The sequence below is a fragment of the Phodopus roborovskii genome, unplaced genomic scaffold (genome assembly GCF_943737965.1).
Source record: "Phodopus roborovskii unplaced genomic scaffold, PHOROB, whole genome shotgun sequence".
NCBI lineage: Eukaryota > Metazoa > Chordata > Mammalia > Rodentia > Cricetidae > Phodopus > Phodopus roborovskii.
In genome coordinates this window covers 10705564-10729698 of record NW_026126563.1, presented here as the reverse complement: position 1 = coordinate 10729698, position 24135 = coordinate 10705564, and the positions used below count along the sequence as shown (strand labels likewise).

General features: G+C 51.4%; 1 protein-coding gene across 2 annotated transcripts in view; it reads left to right on the top strand.

The window, feature by feature from the left end:
* The first annotated feature begins 4303 nt into the window (after positions 1-4303).
* Positions 4304-24135, top strand: part of Zbtb7c (zinc finger and BTB domain containing 7C) — a 122036-nt gene continuing 102204 nt past the window's right edge. Inside the window, exons 1-2 of one of the 2 annotated variants that reach the window (XM_051202039.1) lie at positions 4304-4444; positions 4602-4663. The gene's annotated coding sequence lies outside the window, so the exon portion shown is untranslated. Of the gene's footprint in view, positions 4445-4498; positions 4664-24135 lie in introns of those variants that run through there. The other variant, XM_051202037.1, reaches the window with a different exon arrangement.

Below are 24135 nucleotides of genomic sequence, written 5' to 3'. Positions count from 1 at the left end.
CCTTCTTGTTAGGTTAGCCCCTAACCTAACATGTCAGCTTCCTCCTTGTCTTCTCAGAGCTGATAGCTCATTTCTCACCAGCAAATATGAGTCCGCTCTCTGGACGGACTGCCTCTCTACCCATCCGCTGACTGAAGGGTGTGTTGGCATCTTCAATCTAAAGATGCTGCTTAAACATCAGCACGCAAGTCTTCATGGGGATGCACATGTGGCAGGCACCTGAACATGTATGTGACTGCTGACCTCGCCTTTGCAGGAACTATGGGTGTGGCTAATGAAAGTCTAATGCACAGAGAGGTTACGTCACAGGGAACCAGTGATAGTTGTCCAGTCTAAAACCACAAGACCTCACAGTCTCTGGAGCTGCAGACCCTTGGACAGGGACAGCCCTCTGAGAGAACTGTGGCCTCGTCCACTCTACTTGTCCCTAGATGATGTGCGTCTGTATATGTACCTTCCACCATCGAGGGGCACTTGTCCCTGATGCCTGACTGCTGTTGCTCTCACAGGAGGAGAAATCAGCAGGACATGGCTTGAATTGAACTCAGGTCAGTGGCTGCAAGCTCTGGTCTGGTCTTCAGTGTGGCTTGTAGCCACACTTGTCCTCTCTGGGCTGAGGGCCTTTTAGGGGCTGAGTGAGGATCTGCAGGACTTCCCTGAGCATGGATTTCTCTCCTCTAAAAGAATCCAATGCCAACCCCAAAAACAACATCAATTTTGTGTTGCGTGCCGGTTGTCCACATTCTGCCATTTCCTTCAGGACGCAGATGTCAAATTTGCACTGGTTACTCCCCTCCCCCAGCCTCCACACAGTATTCCCAGGACAGGGGTCTTCAGGACATCCTAAAGGTCAGTGGCCCAGGCTGTATCTGCAGGGGGCTCTGCTCAATGCCCAGACCTGGACAGGCACATCTTGTTTCTTTTGGAAGAGGCCAAGGATGCAGAGGACATGGCACGAATCTGTGCTGGCATGAATCTGTGCTAAGCACTTATTATCTGGAAGGTTCTAAGCAAGGCTTAGAACTTAGCTCCCTCCCTGTCTGGAAGCCTCCTGAGAGGAGTGTGGCTAGAACTTGCCTTCTCATAGCTGCATCCCAAGCAGGAAGCAGACCCTGCACTCAATGGGCAGGCTGAAGCTATTCCAGAAGGTTCACGGGACCAGACTAAACTAAAGCATTCTCCAAATGTTAGCTAAGAGAAATTGTTAACATTGGTGTTAATGTCACTATTCATCTAGTTTTAATTTACAATTCATCTTACCGCCATTGAAAGTCATGAGTGTTCCAGAAGTAGGAACCTGTCTATTTGCAACAGACACAGGCTTCCCGCCTTCCCTTGTCTGTCTGTGCCAAGACAGAGGGAAGCGATTCAATGACCAGGAAACAGTCATGAGAGAAAACCATGATCATCAGCCCCGTCTGTCTCTCTCTGGGATGGCAGACTGGAGCCAAGCTCTCTGCTCTGTGCACAGCACTTTCATTTAATCTGGCCTGTCTGGGAGAGCCTGGAGCATCTGTCCTACAGCAGCCAGCCTTGACAGACAGGGCTGCTGGTCACAGAGCCAAGGGCTGGAGAGACGGAGCCTAGATGATGCCCTTTGGCCTGTTTCCAGCCATTCCTGGAGATTCAGGAAAACAAGTCATTAGTCTGGAGGACTTTAATGACCAAATGAGAGCCAGGAAAAGCTAGGTCATAAGTTTGAAAGCTCCAGGGTCAATGTCCGGGAAGACAGCAAAGTGACTGCAAACCTCGTCTTGTCTGAAGGGGGACATGGCTGGCACCTTGTCTCCAGATGGTGGTGTCTAGCACTAGGGCAATGGTGGGGTGGAGTGTGTTACCTTGGAAGGTTGCTAGCAGCCTCCCTCATTCTCATCCCCAGCCATAATTTTATTATCTGTTTGAGTTGGAAGGACCTTCCAGATCATGCCCCATTTATTGACACGGAGACAGAGGACGCTTGCCCAGAGCTCCTCCCATCTGTCTTTACAATCTTCTTTCCTCCTTCCTTGTAACACTCTGTTTTAAGACTTACAGCACATTCCAAGAGGGAAAAAAATCTAGGACACCGAAAATAAAAATTACCTATGCTGTTTATTCATTCTTGCTCGGAGAAGCCATTAGCTGTAATGTCCCTTCCAAATTAATCAGACCTGTGAATACTCAACTGCGGGCTGCCTGTGGAGAGGCACCTTCCAGCAACCGGCAACAGCCGCTAGCTAGTGGGTTCTACCTGAAGTCCTGAGTTGCAGGTCTCTGCAGCACAGACCGCAGACCTGCTTCATGCCAGACATTGCACAAAAAAGGAGGCAGAGGAGCCCGGCAGCTCTTGGCATTGGATGTGTGGTCCTGAGGCAGGCACATGTCCTTACCCTGTGTCCAGGGCTTCCTGGGATGGTCACCACTCAGAATAATATGGTCAGTGCAGGCCTCACCATTAAGAGCAACCTGGAGGGGTCTGGAATCTGGAAGACTCCTGAGGGATGTGGGATTTGATGTGAGCCTAAGAGTGGGCTGAGGCACAGAGGGCAGGCAAAGGGACATGCACTGGAGCCCGTGTGACCGGAGGGGCAGGTGGGAGACAGATGATGCTGCTGTCCTTAGAGCAGTGGTCCTCAACCTTCCCAATGCTGTGAGCCTTTAACCTCATGCTACGGCGACCCCCCCCCAACACCCTTTCTCACAGTTTCTCCTGTTCTGGTGACCCCAACCATATGATTATTTTCATTGTTACTTCATAACTGCAGTTTTGCTACTGCTATGAACAATAATGTAAATGTCAGTTTTCAATGGTCTTAGGTGACCCCGGTGTAAGGGTCAAATATTTGACCTTTAAGGGGTCAAAGCCCCACAGGTTGAGAACCATTGCCCCAGGGAAAGCAGATGCCGTGTGCAGATGTGAAAAACCCTGCCTCTCAGCATGGAGGTCCCGTGTGCAGTCTCGGGCACAGGCCCGTGTTTGTCAGCTGTCCTGGTGACAACACCCTGTCCAAGCTTGAGAGTGACATGGGTACTCTGATTTCCAGGGCAAAGGTTGACTCAAACCTTGAGGAACCCCACGACCTTGTACCAGTATCACAAATGGATTTCTCAAAAGGGAAACTATATATGTATGTATGTATGTATGTATGTATGTATGTATGTATGTATATATATATATAGTACAGGGAATTGTGCAGAAATGGTCTATCTGTGACTGGCCTGTGACTGAGGTTTTTCCACAGTGCAGATGTATCAGAATTTCTTTTTGAGGGGTGAATTGTATTCCCTCATATGACTGTGCCTCCCACATTTCATTGTTCACTGAGTGTGTTACACACTTGGGTGGCCTTTATCTTTGGCTATTGGGAATGGGTCTGTTATGAGCATGGTCTGTTATGAGTGCCTTGTCGCGCACATCAGGCGCTCAAATGGTCAACCCGAGCTGCTGCCGTGACTCCAAGGGGCTGTCCGTCACTTCTCATCCTGAAATGCATCACTTGGGTGGCATTTGTCTCCTTCTCTGCTTTGCCAGGTTCCTCCTCTGCCTTCTAAAAGGTATGTGAGTGTGGCAAGGTGTAGACTCAGCGCCTCAGAGGCAGGGGCAGGAAGTGTGCTCATGAGTTTGACACCAGCCTGGCCTGCCTAGTGAGTTCCAGGCTAAACAGGGCTGCAGAGTGAGATTATCTCAAAAGAAAGAGGGGGGAGGAGGAGGGAGGGAGGGAGGGAGGGAGGGAGGAAGGAAGGAAGGAAGGAAGGAAGGAAGGAAGGAAGGAAGGAAGGAAGGAAGGAAAATGTATATAGCCATGTTTGGAAAATCCAAGGAGATTCACTTTCTATCTTCTTCTCCACTGAAATCTTCCCTCCCCTGTTCCCCCCCAAAATCGAGGTCCGTCGTCAGAACCAGAGGGCACCCTGTCTTGAGACATCCCTACCTCCTCGAATTAATTGCCCAAACCTACATTACAATGCGCATTACAACAGTGACAAGCTCAGGCAGCAGGCAGGAGAATTCACAGTTCAGGTTAGCATTGTCATTAACTCAAGTCTTTGGTGTCAACTCCCTCCCACAGCGGAGCGTCCCTGCGCGGCCTCGCAGTCAACCTCCGCGAGGCATTTTCTGGCCTTTGTTGGTTTGTGTCAGCTCTTGAACATTATTTAAATGTAGTTTGGGGTCCATGAATGCAATTACCATTGTGTTATTATTCAGAGGCAGATTGTTAAGATGCAGGCAGCTGTACAAGGAGGTGCCCTGTGCTGTGAGGTCCAATTTAGGAGGGCCTTCTGAGCCCGCGCGCACCGTTGCTAGGCAACCCCATGCTACAGAAGTGGAGGCCTCGCTGGCTCCGGAGTGGGAAGAAGCCCAGTGCCTTCAGGGAATTGGAGGCAGTGGTCAATCGGAGACTGGCAGGGCGCCGGGAGCGGGAGGAGGCAGCGCAGCGTGGGCAGAGCCTGCAGGCCTGCAGGGGTGGGCGCCCCCACCCAACAGAACATGGTGTTCCCAGGGAGGGGAGGGGAGGGGAGTGCTGCAGGAAGGTGCGGAGCCCGGGGCCAGCCAGGAAAGCTTGCAGGATACCCAGAGCAGATGCTAATGCGCTTCTCCCTGCCTGTCCCTCTCTTTGCAGGAAATGAACAGCTTTGTGGGAAAACTGGTGGCCTGAAATCGAAGCCTAAGGAGTCGGTGCTTGTGAGTATGAATTTCGCTTGTTGAGTTCTGTGGTTTTAACAATGTTTCTGGGAATTGGGCAGTTTCCTTGCAAAGGGCAGGAACTGTGGGACCTGGGTGGAACTGGCCTCGGATTCTTCTGGAAGGTCCCTCTCACTGGGCTGGGCTGGTCCCAAGCACATATGGTCATCAAGTTGAAGGAGGATGCCCTGAACCCCGCTCTGCCCTCTCTGTAGAGTACACCCCTGGGGCTTCCCAGACAGCGCTCCTTGGCTGTGGATCTGTGAGTGTGATGGGGCAGTGCGAGACTACCCCGAGAGCCTGGGAGGCTGTGTCTGCCCTGTCTAAGTTTGCTGTCCGGTTGTCCCTGTTGGAAGAGTTCTCTCACACACCACAAAACAGTGTGCCCAACCAGAGCAGCGAGTCAAGCTAATCCTGCCACCAGTGCGGGAAGAGGTCCGTGAGACAAAGAACCTTCTAGAAGGGCACATGGACCAGCTCTGGCTCCCATGGCACGGAAGGAGACACCAGTATGGGGAGTGGTCAGGGAGGGACTCTGGGGAGGACAGACTTGATCTTGGGCGGTAGGGGAGGGAGCAGAGCAGAGCAGAGCAGAGGCCTGGCCACTGGGTAACACACTGAGGCCTTTGTGAAGGGCAGCACTGAGGTGGGTCTGATGGCTGGAGGCGAGGTTGGGCAAAGTGCTGAGGACCCAGAATGGCTCCATGAAGGGCCTAGATGGGAAGAACCAGCATGCAGTAAAGTATCCCTCACTTGTGGAAATAAAAGCAAATGTCTCCCAGTTTGTCTGCTGTCCCATCGTGTGCGGACAACTGTGTGGGTGTTTCTCACCAGACTTGAGACTGATCTTGAGATCAGCACATACACACACCAGATAGACACGGGAAACCCGTGTTTGAGATCTTCCCTAGGCCCCAGAGCACGTCTGTAGACAGCAGCAGCTAAGGGCCATTATTACCCACGAAGCCAGCTTACTGGAGACACAGTAAGCTTTAAATGGACTGTCACCAAGGTCATGCTTGTTCTCCTGGAGAGCCCCTGGTGTCCAGGCTGAGGGACAACTGAAATCTATGTATTTAACAATGCAAGCTAGCAGAAGTGGCTGGTAATACCAATACCAATAAAAGTAGTATTTACATAGTGTTAACTGTTCATACACATTTGGCGGTCTTGCCTCCTGAGAGCACCACAGAAGTTCTAGGTATTCCTATTGTAAAACTAGAGAAACTGAGGCTTAGGCTGGCTAAAAATCTGCTAGGGTTCACTGTGCTGGAATGCAGTGCCTCTAAGACATGCACTCTGACCTTCTGCTGCAGGAGACTGGATCTCTCCAGTTAAGAAGCAGGTCCTGCTGGGGTTGCCTGCACCCCCAGTGGAGAAGTAGAATAATGCTGATCCTGTGTTCTCTAAGTCCTATTGTCTGGATTCTCCTCGTTCTAAGACAGTGCATCGTGTCCCTGGATTTCATGGGTGGTCTCTGACAAGAAAGACAGTGTCTCTTCTGTTGTCCCCAAAGCAGAAGGCCATGCGCACATCTTACACTAGGCGCTCTTCTGTCAACATGAGAGGGCTTCATATGCAGCTATTGGCAAACAACCTGTTGGAGCTGCCTGGGAACAGAGCCTGAGGTGGTATAAGGTGCAGGTGAAACATTTATAGAGCGTACCTGCCAGGGAGACAGGGCAGCAAGTGCGAGAGTCAGGCCCCCAGCAAGGATACACGCTAGGGCCAGTCTAGTCCCATGCACAGCACCCACTTCCGTATACAGCACTGTGGCGATGCATGGCTTGGGGACAAGGCTCGGGATGTGTGTGCTCCATTACTCCTCAGTCTCTTACAGAGTGTTACCGCTGCCATAGCATCACCTGAGTAAAGAGCCAGGAGCCCAGAGACTGTCCCAGGCAAAAGCCATATGCTAGGGAGGTATGTGCTGGTAGGTGGAGACCTGGGTCTGGTACCCTTAGCATTTACTTCTGTGCCTAATTAGTATCTCTGTTGTAAAGACAGCCACGTGTCACAGTCACTTGACCCGGCAGTCAAATCGACTTCAACTACCTCTGTTTTAGTATAAACTGGGGATAGTGTGAGAGTCAAATAGTGACCTTGAAAAAGCAGCCTCTACGAGTGACGTCTATCTGTACTGGAAATGTGTGCTTTTATTGGCTAACATCTTATTCTTGACTGGCGATAGTCTCATGGTTCTTAATTGGAAAGTACCTGAAGGTCTCCAGTAAAATGTCCCTCCCCAGTTCCTATCCCCAAGCCTCTACTCTCCCAGAGACACCCAGCGTCGCTACAGTTGTGTGTGGCTTTTCATACCAACAATGGCATGCTTTAGATGCCCAGGTCTGGTTACTATAGCGCCATATTGAGAGGCACCACACCTTCTGGTGACTTGGACTCCGCAGTTGGAACTATTTCAGAAGGGGCTGAACTGTAATAAGCCTTTTCTTTGGAAAGAAAACTGCCCCTTGGGAGATGGCTCAAATGCACACTTGCTTTGCAGATACTCCAAAGTCCTTAGAATTTCTTCTGTGATATGACAAGTGATAAGTGATGGGACTGTCGAGTGATATGAGTCACTCTCTAATTGCAATAATTATTTAAAGCAAATCACACAGTTTGAGAATACTGTACTAAGGCCCCTGGAATTCCCAGGCCTTTAAAATAATGTGCTACTTCCTAAACGAATTATTTACTGCAATCACTGAGGTATTGCAGTACGTTATCTGATGTCATTTGCATGCTGTGTAATGACTTCCTGACGTTCCGAGAGTGAGCAGAGATGAACTGCATTGTCAGCACCTTGTGGCTTCTTTGGATGACACAGTTGGTCAGGGGTGGGTTGGCTCCTTTACTTCCCTGTGGTAGGAAGCCCTTGGTATTGAGGTCATCAGTCAGCAAAATGGTCCTGATCTCCACCATTTGACAGGATACAGTACGGCTAGTTTGTGTGTCCCTCTTCTGCGCCTCAGGATCCCAGGCCTTTTGCTCAAACCGCATACCTGTCTTCTGATTTAGGTCTTACGGGTTTGGGATACTGCTTATGAATATCCAAATAACGGTTACTTGGTATTCTTATTGATCCAGCCTGGATGTTTCTCCCTTGCTCTTGGTTCACGCCCCGCCCCCAGTACATTCTCTAAATTACAAGAAATCCTCTATCTTGAGCATGGCCTGTCCTAGCCCCAAGAGGGATTTTGGTGGCACCCCCTTAAAGACTTGAAAAAAAAAATCTCATTTCCGCCCAAGAAATTGAATCATTATCTAGATTGAAATACTATCTTTCCTCAACCTGCAACAAGATAAAGAATCAAATTGGTGGAGTTTCCTTATCGTTGCAGTTTGCAGGAAACAGAATAATGGCCTGTCAGTGCCTCTGGCTAGTGGGTTCTATAATACAGGAGCCCATGGTGGCTCCCGACCCGCTTTGCACGGTTTAGTGTCCATGGCGATGGAAGTCAATGTCATGATGACAAGTGTGAAAAAGAAAAGTAGTGTAGGGCCTCGAACTGCCTGAGCAGTGCTCTACCCTATGGTGGATGTACCCCTCAGATACACTCATGTATGGGCAACCGGGGAGCCAGCAAACAAGGCGGACATTCCTGTTCCTTCAGAGCTTAGCTCTGGGCTAAGATTCAAGAGCTGCAGTTGGGGTAAAGGGGTAACAACTTGAGAAGGTAGACTAGCTCTAGCTTAGGCTGGTAAAGGGATCAGCTGTAGACAGCACTCGGACAGACATCCCAGGGAGAGAGCTAGAAGGTTAGTATGGCTTCCAGACTCATCCTGTATTGCTATGGGGTCAGCTCTGATCTCTTGGGCTTTGGGCTTCTCCTGGTTCAGAGGACAGAAGCAAATTGATGTGTATGCATAGTCCATGCTCCTGGCTCTCTCCCTCTACCCTTCCTGCTCCACTAGCTGAAGAGGCTCTGCCAATCCCAGGGCTAGTGGATGCAAGCAAGGATGCTTTTCTCACACTGCTCAGCCCCATGAACTCTTGCATCAAAAGATAGGTTTCCAACCGGGTGGTGGTGGTGCCCGCCGTTAATTCCAGCACTCAGGAGGCAGATGCAGGTAGATCTGCATCTGTGAATTCAAGGCCAGCCTGGTCTACAAAGCAAGTTTCAGGACAGCCAAGGGCTGCACAGGGAAGCACTATGTCAAAAAAGCCAAAACATAAATAAATAAATAAATAAATAAATAAATAAATAAGTGAGTAAATAATAACAACAAAATAAACAAGGTCAGACTTTCTATCCCAGTTGTCCCCACGGCCTGGCCTCACTGCCCTCCCTGTGACAATATAGAAGTGACTAGAGGACACCACTGCCTGACTTTGGAGGGCTTTCTATGTACCAGTGCTGTTCTAATGGGTTTGCATTCTTGACCCACGCAACTGGGCTTTCGAAGTGTTTAGTGTCTGCCTTTAATGGCGGAGTCATAGAAAGACTACGGAACCTTTCCCAGAGTCACTAAGTGGTAGACCTAGCATCTGAATGCAGCCAAGCAGCCTGCTTGAAGCCTTTTAAAACTATCCAGATGAAACCATTCAAAACCACCTGGGCTCTCCTCAGCCTCCCACACCGGAATCATATCACAGGGGGTAGCAATAACAACAATCATGTGTTTGTGATGTCCCGGGAACCCACAGAGGCAGACTCTGCTCGGGGTGGAGGTTGAAAGGCAGTCTAGTCGATGGGTGCAGGTAGCTGACATACGGCCTTTAGGTTGTGCCTTCCGAGGGTGTTTTCAGCTGTGTATCAAGTGGTTTGCCAACCACCGGCTAACCCACCCTTTGACCCAACCCCCATCATGCTGCAGAGACCCCCTCCCCCCACCAAGGGCCTTGGAGCTGTGCTACCTGCTTGCCCGGGCCTCCTGGGAAAGGACACCATCCTCCAGCCTCACCCTTTGTCCCCTCATACCCCTTCCTCCCCAGCCAGGTGTAAGTGACACCGAAGTGCCTATCAGCAGAATCTTGTCTTCAAGAGGAGCGCTGGCCTGTCAGGGAGCATGCCTGATTGCCATGGTAATCACCCGCAGAATGGAATGATTTCATAATACATTTTCATCTGAAACAGGAACAGGTGTGCGGTGGGGAGGGGCGGGGGGAAGGCGGGGGGATCAACATTGATCCACAAGACCAGTCTAGGGAGATTAATAGCCAACTTGGAGTTGCTCAGGGAAACAAAGGGAAGAAAGGCATATGCCAGCTTATAGTCAGTATCCGTCCAGCCTGACCTATGACCTTTGCCTGCCCCTCACTCTGTTCCTACCACCCTGATCTCTGAGACTTTCAGTTCCTCCCGGCCCTTTTCCATTATTCACCATCCTCGCCGCGCTTGGCTACCGGTCCGTACCACCTCATTTGAGAAGCATTCGTGGGCCCCCCCAGCCTGACCCTGGGAATCCTGCCTCGACTGGGTTACCTGTACCCCCACGAGAGCTCTTGCTCTCCAGTTCACTAAAAACTCCCCTGACATGCATGTATCTAATCTAGTCTGTGGCCCAGGCCACCCGGCACGAGCCCTCCTCAGCCCTCCTCCTTTGGGGAACTCTCATGAGCAAGTCCGTCCAGCAGAGCAACGCACAGCCATCCTATGCCCTGGTGGTGCCTGAACTCCAGGTGCCAAAAGCTGATTCTTTGCACTGAACTGGAATCCATCTGCATTGTGCCTTCCAGAGATGGAGCTGCGGAGGAAAGCCACAACAGTGCCCAGCAGCTCTGATTCTTAAGCAAGGCCTCTGGTCTCTACTTATTCCCACATCACTGCTGGCCCTGGAGATGGGAGTCCACCCTCCTGGGACCAGAGGGCTGTCTTGACTGCTCCCTTACTGCCTCGAGGAGCCACCTCACTTCTGAGTCCTGGCATGGTGGGGCATGCTGTTAGCTCTGCTGCTTTGTCCTGCAGCTGACAGCGTCCCTGCCACAGGGCAGGAGACAGAATGGCAGGGGCATCACATCAAAGGCTTCTCCACTTTTAGATAATGCATCAGAGGGGTTGCCAGGCCCACTCTAAGGACATGGCAGCCATTAGCTAATATCTTGATTTTAATAGATGGATGGTAAGAAGCCCCAAGTGTCTCTCGGAACCAATTTTGAAGACCACGCTCAGCCACGTGCCCACCCCCTTGTTGGATTTGACCTTGAAAGTGCTCCCAACAAAGGGTTTAGCCCAGAAGAAAGATATTCCTCTACCAACTTTGCTCTCCTTTAATGCCTTTCTTGTATTGCTTCTCGGTGAACAGTAAGTCGTGGAAAGATGAAATGAAGTTGGGAAGCAGGACTCCTCAGAGGGAGGCCTGGAGTGGCAGTCCTGGTATTTGCTGGGTGGCATACACACTGTCTTCCAGGTACATTTCCTCACCTAGGCTGCTGCAGAGATGTCCACCCATTCCTACGGGAGGGACTGCACATCCACAGGCGTGTGTTCGTGCCGGGCCATTGGGAACTCAGGGGCATGCTCAGAGCAGACCGTATGAAGGGAGTTGAAGTCAGAGGTCAGGGCAAGGTGTGGAGGGATTCACGAGACCCAGGGCAGCTGCCGGGACTGTGAACCTGGGGTGCTGTCTCTCCTGGGGCAGAAGACCTGAGCAGGGAAAGGTGTATTGCCGGGAGGGTCAGAAAGGATATGGTGTCTGATCCAAGGACTCCGCCAGCCTGAAGAAAGGGAGACATGGCGTTGAACACCCTACCTCCCCTCTGGTCTCCTCACTGCTGAGCCAACAGGAAGCCCGTGACTGTGGCCCTGCCTCTTGGGACAAAGTGTCTACTAGAGGAGGGTAACAAGAAAGATGGAAGGACAGATGGACAGCCCGGCATACCTGCCCCTAAGCAACAAGCCAGGAAGACAATGCCCAGAGGCTTTATCAGGACAAGGTTGGCCTGAGGGCCAATTTAAAAGGTCTCCAGGAGAATTCTAGGACTCCAAAGAGGGAGTGCAGGGAGAGAGAGAAGAGCAAGCCTATTTTCAGGAGGCCATGCCTCTGACTTCTTTTTAGGAGACCCCCCCTGCCACAGCTGCAGGGGGTCTCGGGCCAGGGACGGCGGGATGTGAATGAAAGCAAGTGGGAATATGCCATGAAGGAGTCCATAGTGAGGATTAGAATACCCTTGCAGAGAGGCCCACTGACTCCAGGGCAGTCTGGAAGCAGGTCAACCCCCTCCCCCCAAAACTTATTCCAATGGGAACCAATGTAGGTCAAGACCAGGGTGCAAGGACCTGCATTCCTAAGGCTTGGCAGAGGCCCATAGCCCCACGGTGGAGCTTTGCCAGGTGGAAGCCGGCCAAAGGCCAGGCCTGAGCACGTCCTTGTTCCTGGGATCCCAAGGGTTTCTGGGAAAGGTAGGCAATTCTCAGCCATGACCGTGAACGCATCTGATGAAAAGCAATGCCACCAAGTGAAATCCGGCAACAGGGTCACCCTCCCTCTGGCCTTGCCTGAGCCCAGCACATGCAGCTATGATGGCTTTTTAAAAAAAATTGCCCAAGTGCCCACAAGTGGCCATCACCCCACAGAAGAAGGGTCAGAGACCCCAAGAGCGCCCATTTCTCCAAGGCCACATGTCCAACCACACTAGCTTGATCCTGGACTGACCTCTAGCTGTGGACAGTCTGCACCTTGATGAGGGAGTACGGAAAGTTGGGAGACATACATTTATGTTTTTTAATACTTAGAAACAATTTCAAGTTACAGAAGAGTGTGCAGAAATAAGAGTAGTCATCATGTATCCTTATATCCCAGATATTTACATGCGCTCTCACACACTTGGGTGTATGAGCGTGCATAGTTTCTCAACCATAGGAGGGAATGGTGAATACACATGGCCCTCCATTTCCCTAACCAGTCCGGCATGTGTTTGTGGTGGAAGGCCCATCCCTGACGAAGCCACACTTTAATCCGAGTGTACACTCCTGCCTAACCTGCCACTTATTTTCCTGTTGTCAGATAACTTTAGCATTGTTGCAGTATTTAGCATTGTTCGGTGTCTCTGAAGGTTGGGTGTTACCCTGTCTTCCTCAACCTCCTTGAAGCAGCAACATTTTTATAGACTTTGTCTTTTCATGACACTGACTTCTTTGAAGACTATGATGCCCTCCCTTTGGAGAAGTGAAATTCCTCCTTTATCTGACGTTTCCTTGTGATTGGATCCGGTTGTGTTTTGGGTTAGAATCCTGCACAGCCCCCCCATCTTTCTGGCTGATTTTGTCTGTGTGTTTGTTTGGAGACCGTGTCTTTCCATGTAGCTCAGGCTGACCTTGAAATCTGTGTCTTCTTGCCTCTGCCTCCCAGCACAGGCCCTCCCCTTGGAGAATCATAGGTAGACATGCTCAGGAGCCTTTTTCCTCAAAGAGGTTGATTTTGATTCCCACTCTAGCTCTCATCCAATTCTCCATTTCACAACTTTTGCTCTCTCCCATTTCTCATTCTGATAGAATGAGGCCGCAGTCTGCGGGAAGTCATTCTCTCCTGCAGTCCATTCACCCATATCCATATCCAATTTACCTTGGATTCCTACTTCTTGTTCTTCCTCCTTTCTTACACAAAAGGTAGTTCTGGACTGTTTTAATAGTCATTCATTCATTCAGCAATGGACCGCATTCATACTAGCTCATAGAGGGCTATGAAAGACTCCCCTGTGTATAGATGTCCTGGCTTATTCCATGAGCTCTTTCTTAGGCATCACAACCTAGGCGGTGCCCTACACCCACCATGCCTGTGATGGGTCTCTTCTGCTTGGAATGTGCTTTCTAGGCATCGGATTGGTTTTGTTAGGTGTCGCCATACCCCCCACCCAGGGTGGCGCTGTCCTGTGTCCTCTGCCACCTGCTTCTCTGCCGCAGAAAGGGCCGCCATTCCTGGAACTTTGGCCAGTCTCGCGGACATGAAACAACATCACGCTGTAATTTTCACCTCTGCTTTTCTTATGAATGGAAGTTGAGGATATTTTCATATGTTTAATATCGTTTTTGCCTGTTTTCTTTTTCCTTTGCTTGCCTACGTCTTATGTCACTTTTTTTTGTTTGTTTGTTTTTTTAGCTTACAATCAATTAGATTTCATTATGGCATTTTTTCAAACACAGTCGGATTTTGTTTTTCTTTCCCTTCTTCCCCCTCTCCTCCCTTTCCTTTGTGTCTCCCCTCACCCCAACCAGGAGCCACCTTTCCCTTTTCATGACACGTGTGGCCTTTCGCCTCCCCGGCCTTTCTCAACACCTCTTTGTCCCCTCAGGACCCCCTATCTGCTTTCACGGTCTATGCCCACTCTCACAAACCCTTATTTACACACATGTAAACACATAAGAAAAAGTATGCCACTTTGTTTTTCCAAGACCACCTCTACCCATTTTCCTCTGGGCGTTTGGTTCTCTGTTTCTGGGGTTTCTAATTAAAATGTTCCACTTTTTTTTTTTTTTTTTTTTTTTTTTTGCTTTTCAAGACAGGGTTTCTCTGTATTGTTTTGGAGCCTGTTCTGGAACTCGTTCTGTAGTGTAGCGTTTTCCCCTGAAACCGTTTGCCTCTTTTTCTTTGTTGCTCTCTCTTCTCTGTCCCCACATACTCCTACTTACCTAAGTATGTAAATACAACCTGCTCAGAAACCTTTTATACATATTAGTACTAACCCATTTTCTATGATGTATGTGTCAAATGTTTTCTCCTGGTTTATCATTTTCCTTTAGTTTTACTTCCCATGGGGCTTGGTGTGCATGCGACCCCTCCTCCCTGTGTGTGTGTGTGTGTGTGTGTGTGTGTGTGTGTGTGTAGTCAATTATTCAGTCTTATCTTCTGTAATTGTAGTTACAGTGGGAATACCTCATTATGTCCCCATGCCATAGAAGAACTTATCTATGTACAAACACAGTTTTTAACAGCTACATTTTTTCACAAAAAAGATAAACCATAACTTTAGGATTAATTCTAAAAGATAGGTTTGTACCCTTAAGATGATGGGTGAAGGGCAGAGGGGGGGGGGGACTCAGTGTAGAGACATTGAAGCCCAAACCGTTTTAGCTTTAGGAAAAAGAGGAAGCATGGCCCCTGCCCTACAGCCATGGGTACTTGGCACAGGAAAGCAAGCTACATGGGTTAAACATAACCTCCGTTGCCCTCCAGTGACAGGGGCATTTCGAGGAGGGGGTGGAAATAAGGATAGGTGAAGGACAAGGCAATATATAAGGAAGTTCTCCCTCTGAAGGCCGTGCAGGGTGAGGCAGCTACCTGTGGCGAGGCTTATACAGGCTGTGAAAGCATGGAATGCCATAACACTCAGACTGCAGGGTGAGGAGCGGGAAGGGGCGTCGGGTATTGGCCAAGTCAGGAGTGGGGGAGTCGTGTGGGTTAGGAAGATGGGTGCGAGGGACCTGGCCTTCATCCCAAGGTGGCGGGAAATCACCGCCAACTGAAGAAATGAAAGAAACCGGGCCCCAGTGTGGAGATGAGAAGGAAAGCGGCCCCTTCCCAGAGCTGGCGTCTAAATCGAGTAAGATAATTACTGAAAGCATTTCAGTCGCCTTTAGACCTGCTTAGAGCACTTCAGCGATTATTCCTTGTTCTTTGAGGGACCTACTGATTTTCCTAATCCGGTTTCAAGTCCAGTGCCCACGGCACTCGCCTATTCAAATCCCAAGGCTGGACTGGGGAGAGGGGCAGAGGGACCAGCGGTAAAGCTTTTGCCCAGCATCCTCCCGACTCTAAGCAAGCTTGTGATCAACTCAAGTCTAAAAGCACCCTGGGAGAAGGAGCCTTGGTCAAGGGCGACAGGAAGTCTGGAACACATTTTGCAGCAGCTGGAACAAGGGACTAAACATAGGGTCTCTTGGAAAGCCAATGGCCTGCAGTCAGTCCAGGCTTTGTTCCCAGCAGTCTCTTCTTTCTTCCAGTCCCTGGATTCTCCATCTCTGTCAGAGGCCTTGCTAGGCAGCCTTGAGAGTGGGAGCTTGTCCTTGTATGGGGCTGACCCATCTCCATGGAGGAGAACAGGAGAGGAGCTAGGGGCTGACAGAGGAGCCAGGGAGCAGCAGATTGTGGTACCCAAGGCTGTCCCCGAGGGAGGGTCACCCATGACCTGAGGGACTCATTGCTCCTCTCCCCAACTCCAGTGAGGGACCTAGCAAATACCCCAATGAAGGCCTTTCTCTCTGGCCCCATGGGTCATGTCAATCAAGTGTGTGAGAAAAAATAATAAGTCTCCAGCAATGTGGACACTGTGTCCTTTTGAGCTGGCTTATCTGTTCCCCTGGCTCCTGCTGATGGGGGCCAAGAGGTTGCAGAATCTTCCAGAAGCTTAGTGGAGAGGTGGAAAGGGCAGATGAAGACTGTACTGTCACCCTCTGCCCCCTTCATTTCTGCAGCCCCTGATGAGAATTAAACACCCTGAAGCAGATTTCTCACTCCCCACCCTTGGTCCCCCACCCCCACCCCCCACCCTTCCTTACAGCCAGCCAGGCCCCAAGCTGGGGAACTGGCTATGTTGACATCATTCATGGCTGCCGGGAAAGCTCTTCACAGGGCGCTGCTTCAGGCTCAGTTGCCAGCTTCCCCGGCCTCACCCTGTCCTCTGCAGCTCTGCAGCCTGATCCACATGCCTGTCAAACCCCAGGGGAGAAGGACCATCCCCCTGTGCATGCCACCGGCATGTCTCTGTCCCAATTTTTGTAGCACTCCTAGTCACGTCTCGTTTTGCGTCGAAGGTAGTTGCGAAGGGGGATAGCGCTTACTCAACTTTGAACCCCTATTGCAGTTAAATAAGGATCAGGATAAACAAACAGGCCGAATAGATGTTTATTCAAGGAGAAATAAGTTACAACCTAGACAGATGAACACCAGGGAATTCCACCGGATGCTCTCCTGTCCGAGTCCCGCCAACGAGAGCTTGTTCCGGCTCTATCTCCGACCTCCTTCCCCAGGTCACTTCCGCCCATCACTCCACCCCCCCAATGGGCGTGGTCAGAGCCACAGCAGGACTATCTCACTACAAACCCCCAGCCACAAATGAAGAGACCACAGTCTTTTCTGGACAGGAAGGAATGACCTTGAAGTCTGACCCGCCTCTTGCTGATTGGCCTCAGAGAAGCCATGTGCCCTGCCTGAGCTTCTATTTCCTCAATCACTGCAGGGCCCACTGGTGTCTGCATTGCAGGACCCCTGCGCCAGACAAAGACAAGGCGGTGAGTGTGCCAGGAATAGCAGCTGGCCCAGGCAAGGCATCGGCTTTCACTCACAGAGGAAGGCTCTGCACCTGTGCTCCAGAGCAGACCAGGGGGGCAAGCTGACACTCAAGGGCCACTTTCAGACCTGTGTAAGAGCTACCCAGCTGGCTGGGGCTAGTCTGAGGTAATGAGTACAGTGTCTCTACCGTCACACTTAGCAATCTCCCCCTGCCACAAGGAAAGTGGCCTGTCCCGATCTTTCCCGTTAGGATCAGTACCCAGAACTTGTTGAAGGACACTTTCTGAGTTATTGCTCTCTCTCAGACAGACAGAGCCGTCCTAAGTAAGGGACATGGGACATTCAGGAGAGGGAATCTAGAGGGACCTGTGTTCTCAAGTTCTCTAGATCCCCGCTGCAGATCAAGATATGCTAGCTTGGCCAGGTTCGTCGTCTGGAGAGCGGGTATATATAGCATGGGAAAGAGGCCACAGGGCAACTTTCTTCCCTTGTTTAGCTTGTGTTGCCGTGGGAATCTGGGTCTTAAAGAATGGAACACACACACACACACACACACACACACACGCACGCACGCACGCGCACACGCACACACACATCCCATCTTCTTATGCTTCACTCCCAGCTACACATGTTCAGTGTCGAAAGCAGTCATCCTCATCCATACTTCTCATCTGTTCATTGTATGGATACTATATTGTGGCTCCAATGTGTAAGAGAATTTGCCAAACACTCCAAGTCTACAGATGAAGCCATAACCTTGGTCCAGTACTGCAGCTCTGGGTCCCCTGTCCCTTTAGTGACACCCGAGCTCATGCTCATCTGGTAGCAGTTGTTTTGGTTTTGCTTTGCTTTGGTTGGGGGGAGCAAGCGGTTGTGTAAGGGTAGGGCCAGGCTCTCTCTGAAGTGGTACCCAATGGTTTGGTGAGGACATGTCCCCCGGGTGCACAGGATAAGTCCAGACTGACAGACAGGGCAGCAGAGTGCTTCTAGAAGTTGGGAAAGCAGAGAGCTGCCTGCTAGGAGAGGGCTCCCCCTTATTCCTCGCTCCTTTCTACTGTTTGCCCTTTGCCTGATGCCCAGTCCTTGGGCAGCAGCCTGGACGGCAGATCTCGGGGTGCAGGTAGATCCCAAAGTGGCAGGACCAGAACCCTGGGCCAGTGGCAACACACACCACAGCTGCTTGGGGACTACCCTGCCACTTCCCTCCTGTGCGCTCAGATCCACAACAGAGGAGATACAAAACTTGTTTCTGATCAGTGTGGAGCATCAGGGAGGAGGAGAAAGCGTATTAGCTCTCTAAGGGACCGCTGGGAGGGGTGATCAGAAAGCACTTTCATTTTTGATGGAAAGGTCACAGAGCAATACCATTGTTGATTCGATGTCCACTAAAATATTAGTAGAAATTAATATTCCTAAGAAATTGGAAGCTGTTCCACACAGGGAAAATGGTTTGCCAGAGGTCTCACAGAACAGTCCCCTGCCCCCTTTTCACATGCCCGTGACAGTTGTTTTCATATTTTAAAGCATTAAACTATAAATAATTGTAATGCGCAGATGGGACCCATAGCCTCCAACATGCTATGAGCCCTCTACCACTGAGCTGTGCCCAGCTCCTAGCTTAAGAGTCGGTGGGCATTTATATTTGATTCCTCATTCGTTTTTAAGAGTTTCTTATTTATTATCGATTTCAGCCTTTATCTGTTACAGTCGGCATCTAGTCTGCTTCGGACAGAGATGTGTTGTATTTGTGTTTTTCCCTATGAGCTACACATTAGCCATGGCAGACCTGTAAACTTCAGGAGGCTGTCCTAAAGAAGGCGCAGCCCTCCCTCCCCCCTCCTCCCACCCCCTTCCCTCCCCAGGGTGCTTTGTGCCAGGCTCTACCCTGGCTTCCCAAGGGTCCAGGCCTAACGATATGCTCAGTGAAGCAAATACTGACCATGCCAGCTTCCCGATGTTCTCCTAGGCACTGAGGCCAGACCGCAGGCAGGCCTGGCTTTCTTTTGAGTGGCTCCCTTCTCAGCCCTCCCTTCTGGAACCCTATGACATGGGTGGCACCTTTATCTGCCTGTGACTGCTTCTGTGAAACTTTCCCCGGAGCTGAACACAGGAAGCTGTCTTCAAACATAGCATTCGGTGTGACTTTATGAGCTCTGCAGTAACTGCCCTGTACCCCAGCCACTGTTGTGTCCCAAGGGATGAGAGGGGCATGGGTGACCAGGAAAGGACTCTCCATCCTTTTGGGGTTTGTCCTCACTTATTTCAAAAAGCTTCTTAGTCCCACAGATCCAGAGTCTGTTACCACCCCCTCTCCTTCCCCTCCTCTGCCCTCCCTCCAGCTCAGTCTAGCTGTTAAGTCAGTGGCTCCCATGTGACACTTCCAAGCAGGTAACTCAGGCATTGCATCTGTGCTGAGTCATAGCCTTGGGCGCGCTTAGTGCCATATGCTCTCAGGGTGTGCTCCTGTGCTTGTGTGAGTGTGCATGTGTGTGTGTGCGCTCATGTGTGCATGCTCGTGTGTGTGTGTGTGTGTGTGTGTGTGTGTGTGTGTGTGCGCGCGCGCATGTGTGAGCACGCGCTCAGGCTAGGTAACAGTTAACTACAATGGAGACCTCATCAAGGAGCAGCTGGAAGGAGGAAGGCATTGAGCCAAAGGCTCAGAATAGCCAGCCCCTGGCGCCAAGGGCTAAAATGGGCAGAGGAAATGGGTAGGCCAGCCCCTGGGAGGGTTAGCAGAAGGATGGGCTTGTGGCTGCGGCCTGCAGAAGATCACAGGTCCATGCAAGTTCTCTGAGTTAGTTCAGGCATGTGAGGGAGGAGGCTCTAGGTGTTTCCTATGGCCAAAGAAGGATGGGTCACAGTGCCACCTCCAAACGGTCAGTTGCAGATCCTGGCACAGGCCGTGTTCCTTTAAGGGAGGGATGGAAATCGGCAGACTGGGCAGGAATTTGGGCCAGCTCAGCCTGGGCCTTGAAGTTGGGGGGCATGGCTCCTGATGAAAGAGAAAGGGACCTCTGCCTGGGCTGGGGGCTGGGAGCTGGAAAAAGCATCAAGAGCTGTTTGCATGTAACAGGTCTAGTAATGACAGCACAACCCAGCCACCTTCTTTCTCAGTATACCAGAGGCACTCAGTAAATATGACTGGACAGCAGACTCATGGGGATGGAGGATATCACTATGTGTGTCTGCTTCCCTGGACCATCTAGGACAGTGGGCTCATGGGGATGGAGGATATCACTGATGCTGTGTGTGTCCGCTTCCATGGACCATCTAGGACAGTGGGCTCATGGGGATGGAGGATATCACTGATGCTGTGTGTGTCCGCTTCCATGGACCATCTAGGACAGTGGACTCATGGGGATGGAGGATATCACTGATGCTGTGTGTGTCCACTTCCCTGGACCATCTAGGACAGTGGGCTCATGGGGATGGAGGATATCACTGATGCTGTGTGTGTCCACTTCCCTGGACCATCTAGGACAGCAGACTCATGGGGATGGAGGATATCACTGATGCTGTGTGTGTCCGCTTCCATGGACCATCTAGGACAGTGGGCTCATGGGGATGGAGGACATCACTGATGCTGTGTGTGTCCACTTCCCTGGACCATCTAGGACAGTGGGCTCATGGGGATGGAGGATATCACTGATGCTGTGTGTGTCTGCTTCCATGGACCATCTAGGACAGTGGGCTCATGGGGATGGAGGATATCAGAAGAAACCGGTGCCAGGGAAGGGGGAAGGGAAGGCACTGCTTAACAGAGACAGCCTGTTTGGACTGATGAGTTAGCAAGGGTGACACAACACCGTAAATGTACTTAATGGCATCGAATGTACGCTTAGAGTGGTCCAATAGCAATGGTTAATTGTTTTAATATTTACCACAGTTTTAAAGTTACATCCTAAAAAAGAGACAAAGAGTAGAAGTCCAAAATATGGGGGGGGGGGGAAACCAGGCATACAAATGCCCACAATCCCAGCATTTGTTCAGGTATTCAGCAACTAATACTGGGCTCTATTTTGAGGCCAGAGCACTTGCTAGTGAGACTTGGTAAGGAACAGGAGTGGACTTTGGAAGCTCGCCATAGCCTTGACTTCTCAGGTGGCCAGGCAGGTTAAGTAAGGCAAGGTAGAGCAAGGGCTGTGCAGGCCACCATGTGAGCCACCCCACTGGGTGCCTCCCCAGACACTCATGTCTCTAAAGGTTATCTTCGCCCCAAACACAGGAGTAACTGGAACCTTAGACAAAGTTTCCAGGAAGCTAGAGCTGGGCACCAGCAGAGGGCAACCTATTCTGTCTAAATTGCTTTGTGACAAGGGACAAGTACTTTCTCTTGCTGACTTACAAATTCCCTCCTCTGCACAGGGAAGGGTTGGCCAAGGACCCTTCCACCCCAGTGTGGGGCCGCTAGCAGCTAGGAGGCCCTTTCACAAGAGGTAATGACACCACTGTGAATCTGCACGGCAGTCTGTGGGACTCTCAGGTGGGAAGTACCAGGAAACAGTCCTCTACCAAGTGGGTGGCCTAGACAAGTTAGTCCATCTTTCTGTGCTGCCGTATCCTCCTCATTAAAATAAAGACAAGCTGGGCATGGTGGTACATACTTGTAATCCCAGCCTCAAGAGTTGGAGGTAGGAGGTCAACCAGAGCTACATACAGACAGCCAGTCCCCAAATAAAAGGTCAGTGCTTCCAACTGCAGAGAGAGGGCTTCAGTGAAGACTGGATGAATTAAGATTGTAGAGTCATGCGAGCCCTGCTTGGAAGTGGGGTTGAGGCAATCGAGGCACACTCTAAGACAGGGAAGTTACAGTTGGTGGGTGTATAAGTTCATGTGAGTTTGTGAGCGTGAGTGCTAGTGTGATTCTCCGAGTATGAGTATGCTAAAAGAACATAACCAAGGCTGATCCCTGAAAGAGAGGTCTGGGTCTTGGGCTCCCTCCCATTGGCAGGCAGCAACACATTTTTGGTTGAGTGGTAGCTACCTGTCCCTTTGCCGGTGGCTGTGGCTGGAACACGCCTGCCTGTGAGTACAGAAGCAAGGCCTTGTGCATAACCCAGGGTGTGATTAATTTAATTATTTCAAAAGCCCCTTTGGTATTTCATGAGGGTCATGCCCCTAGCTGTGGGCTTGAATACAACTGCTGCAGGTTTCAATAAAATCAATTAATTTAATTTGATTTAGTTTTATGTACTTGGAGCTGGTAACTCTTGAACTCGGTATGAAAATTATTGCAGAATAAAAATGCATATTAGTACTCAGAGCCCGGTGCCCTTGGACTCTCTTCGTAGAGCCTGCAGCGACGATCACAAAGGCAAATCCCCCTGAACTGGCAAGGGCTGCTATCCACTGCCCACCATTGCCATCCTCCTGAGGGCAGGGTTGCTGGCTGCCCAGGGTGCCTTTCTCACTTTCTGAAGCACTTTCCCGCGGTGGGATGAGTGTACCCTAAGGAGCGCCGTCTCCCCTGAATCCTTTCAGGTCTGCCAGCGGTACACTTTCAGGAAGTGAGGAGGCTGTAGCTCAGCATCCCTACCTACAGCTCAAATACAGGGTCTTCCAGGCTCCCCTCGGAAAGCCTCCACCCAGAACAGGAAACAGGTTCTGTGTTCACAGTCTAGTCTGTAGAAGGCAGAGATTTCACACAGGGCTCATGTTCCAACTGTCCTTTCATTCCTTTGCCAGGACGAGAGGTGGCAAAGTGTTGGGGTCAGTGCAAAAGAGCAGAGGCTGACACAGCCCGTTCATTAGTCACTGGCTGGGGGACATCATCATTCCTCAGTGCCTGCTACCACCCTAGCTCTGATAGGAGACGGTTGAAGGGCTCGTCCCCTGCATTCCACAGAGGATATCTTGAAATCTGCCTTCAGCTTTCCCACTGACTCAGAGATGACCCTAAACGCTGACCCACACCACAGAACGGGGCCTCCTTCCGGTCCTAATAGAAACAGCAGTCCTTCCTTTCTCCACCTTCTTTCCAACCCTGCTTACTTCCTGAAAGACACATACTGTGTCCTGAATACTTCCCTGGACCATCCCCACACGATCTCATTTAACCCAGGCATCGATCGACTCGGCGTGATTTTCATCACTGTGCAGGGAGAAGGAATAATTTCTCAAGGTTGCTCTCGGGGATTTAACCCCAAACCTAACTGCAAGATTTGCAGCACCCCAAGTGGCCACACAGCCAGGGCCTCACGGTTCAGCATCTTCTACCCCCTCTGACCAAGAACCAGGGCAAGAACGAGGTCACGATGACTATTACTAGTGAACTCACAACACCCCTGAAGGCATGATTATCTCCATTTCACAGAGGCAACAACTGAGGCCGCAAGAAGCAACAACGTGCCCCAAGCTACTCTGAAAATAACTGAGCTGGGCTTCAGCCTCGCCAGAGCTCTGGCAGCTAGAGGTGCTGCCAGGAAGCGTCCTGGGCCTTGGGGTCACCCAGTGATAGCGGCAGCCTGGCTGGCGGCCTGCGGGCAGGGGCCTGGCCGAGGCTGGGCAGACCCGGGCCCCCGCGTCCTCGGCTCTCCCGGGTCAACGCAGTTCCGGGACAGCGCTGGCCTCTCCCGCCCAGACTGCAGGCAGGAGAGGCGCCGAGCCCCGGCTCCCCAGGGAGGTGGTGGGTGAGAGGTCGAGGGCGTGGTGGGACTGCGGAGGAGAGGCCGGAGACCGGCGGGATCGGCGGGATCGGCCGGGAGGGCCCGGAAGCGCGCGCTGGGCACCGGGGAGAGGCGAGCGCGGGCCAGGGGCGGGGCAGGCCGTGGGAGGCGGGCAGAGGCTGGAGCGGAAGGGGCGGGGCTGGTCGGGGAGGCGTGGCATGGGGAGGTGGGCGGGTCCAGGAGAGCTGGGTGGGGGCGTGGCGGAGAGGGGGCGAGGTCTGCACTGAGGGTGGGGCAAGGGGCAGGGCCAGAGGAGGCGGACCTGGCGACGGGCAGGAGAGCACGGGCTGGGTCCCAGGGATGGTGGCAGGGCCGACCAGCTGCCCTAACGTCACGTTCCCCGGTCTGCTTTCTCAGGGTTTGGGCCAAAGGGCCCGGCTGCGAGAGGGCGGCGGGCTGGCCCGGACAGGCAGGCTAGCTGTAAGGGCGTGGGAGGGGTGCTGCCCCGCACTCTCTCCTCTCCTGGCCTGAAGACTCTTGAGTTCCCCCTTGCTGGCCCCACCCTGTCTTCCTTCCCTCGGGGGTTACATCCTCTTCTGGATGGACTCAGTTAGCCTAAGGCAAACACTGTACCCTCCACTCCCAGTTTGCCCTCTCCTGGGGAATTCAAATCTGGGCACACACCTTGATTTTCCT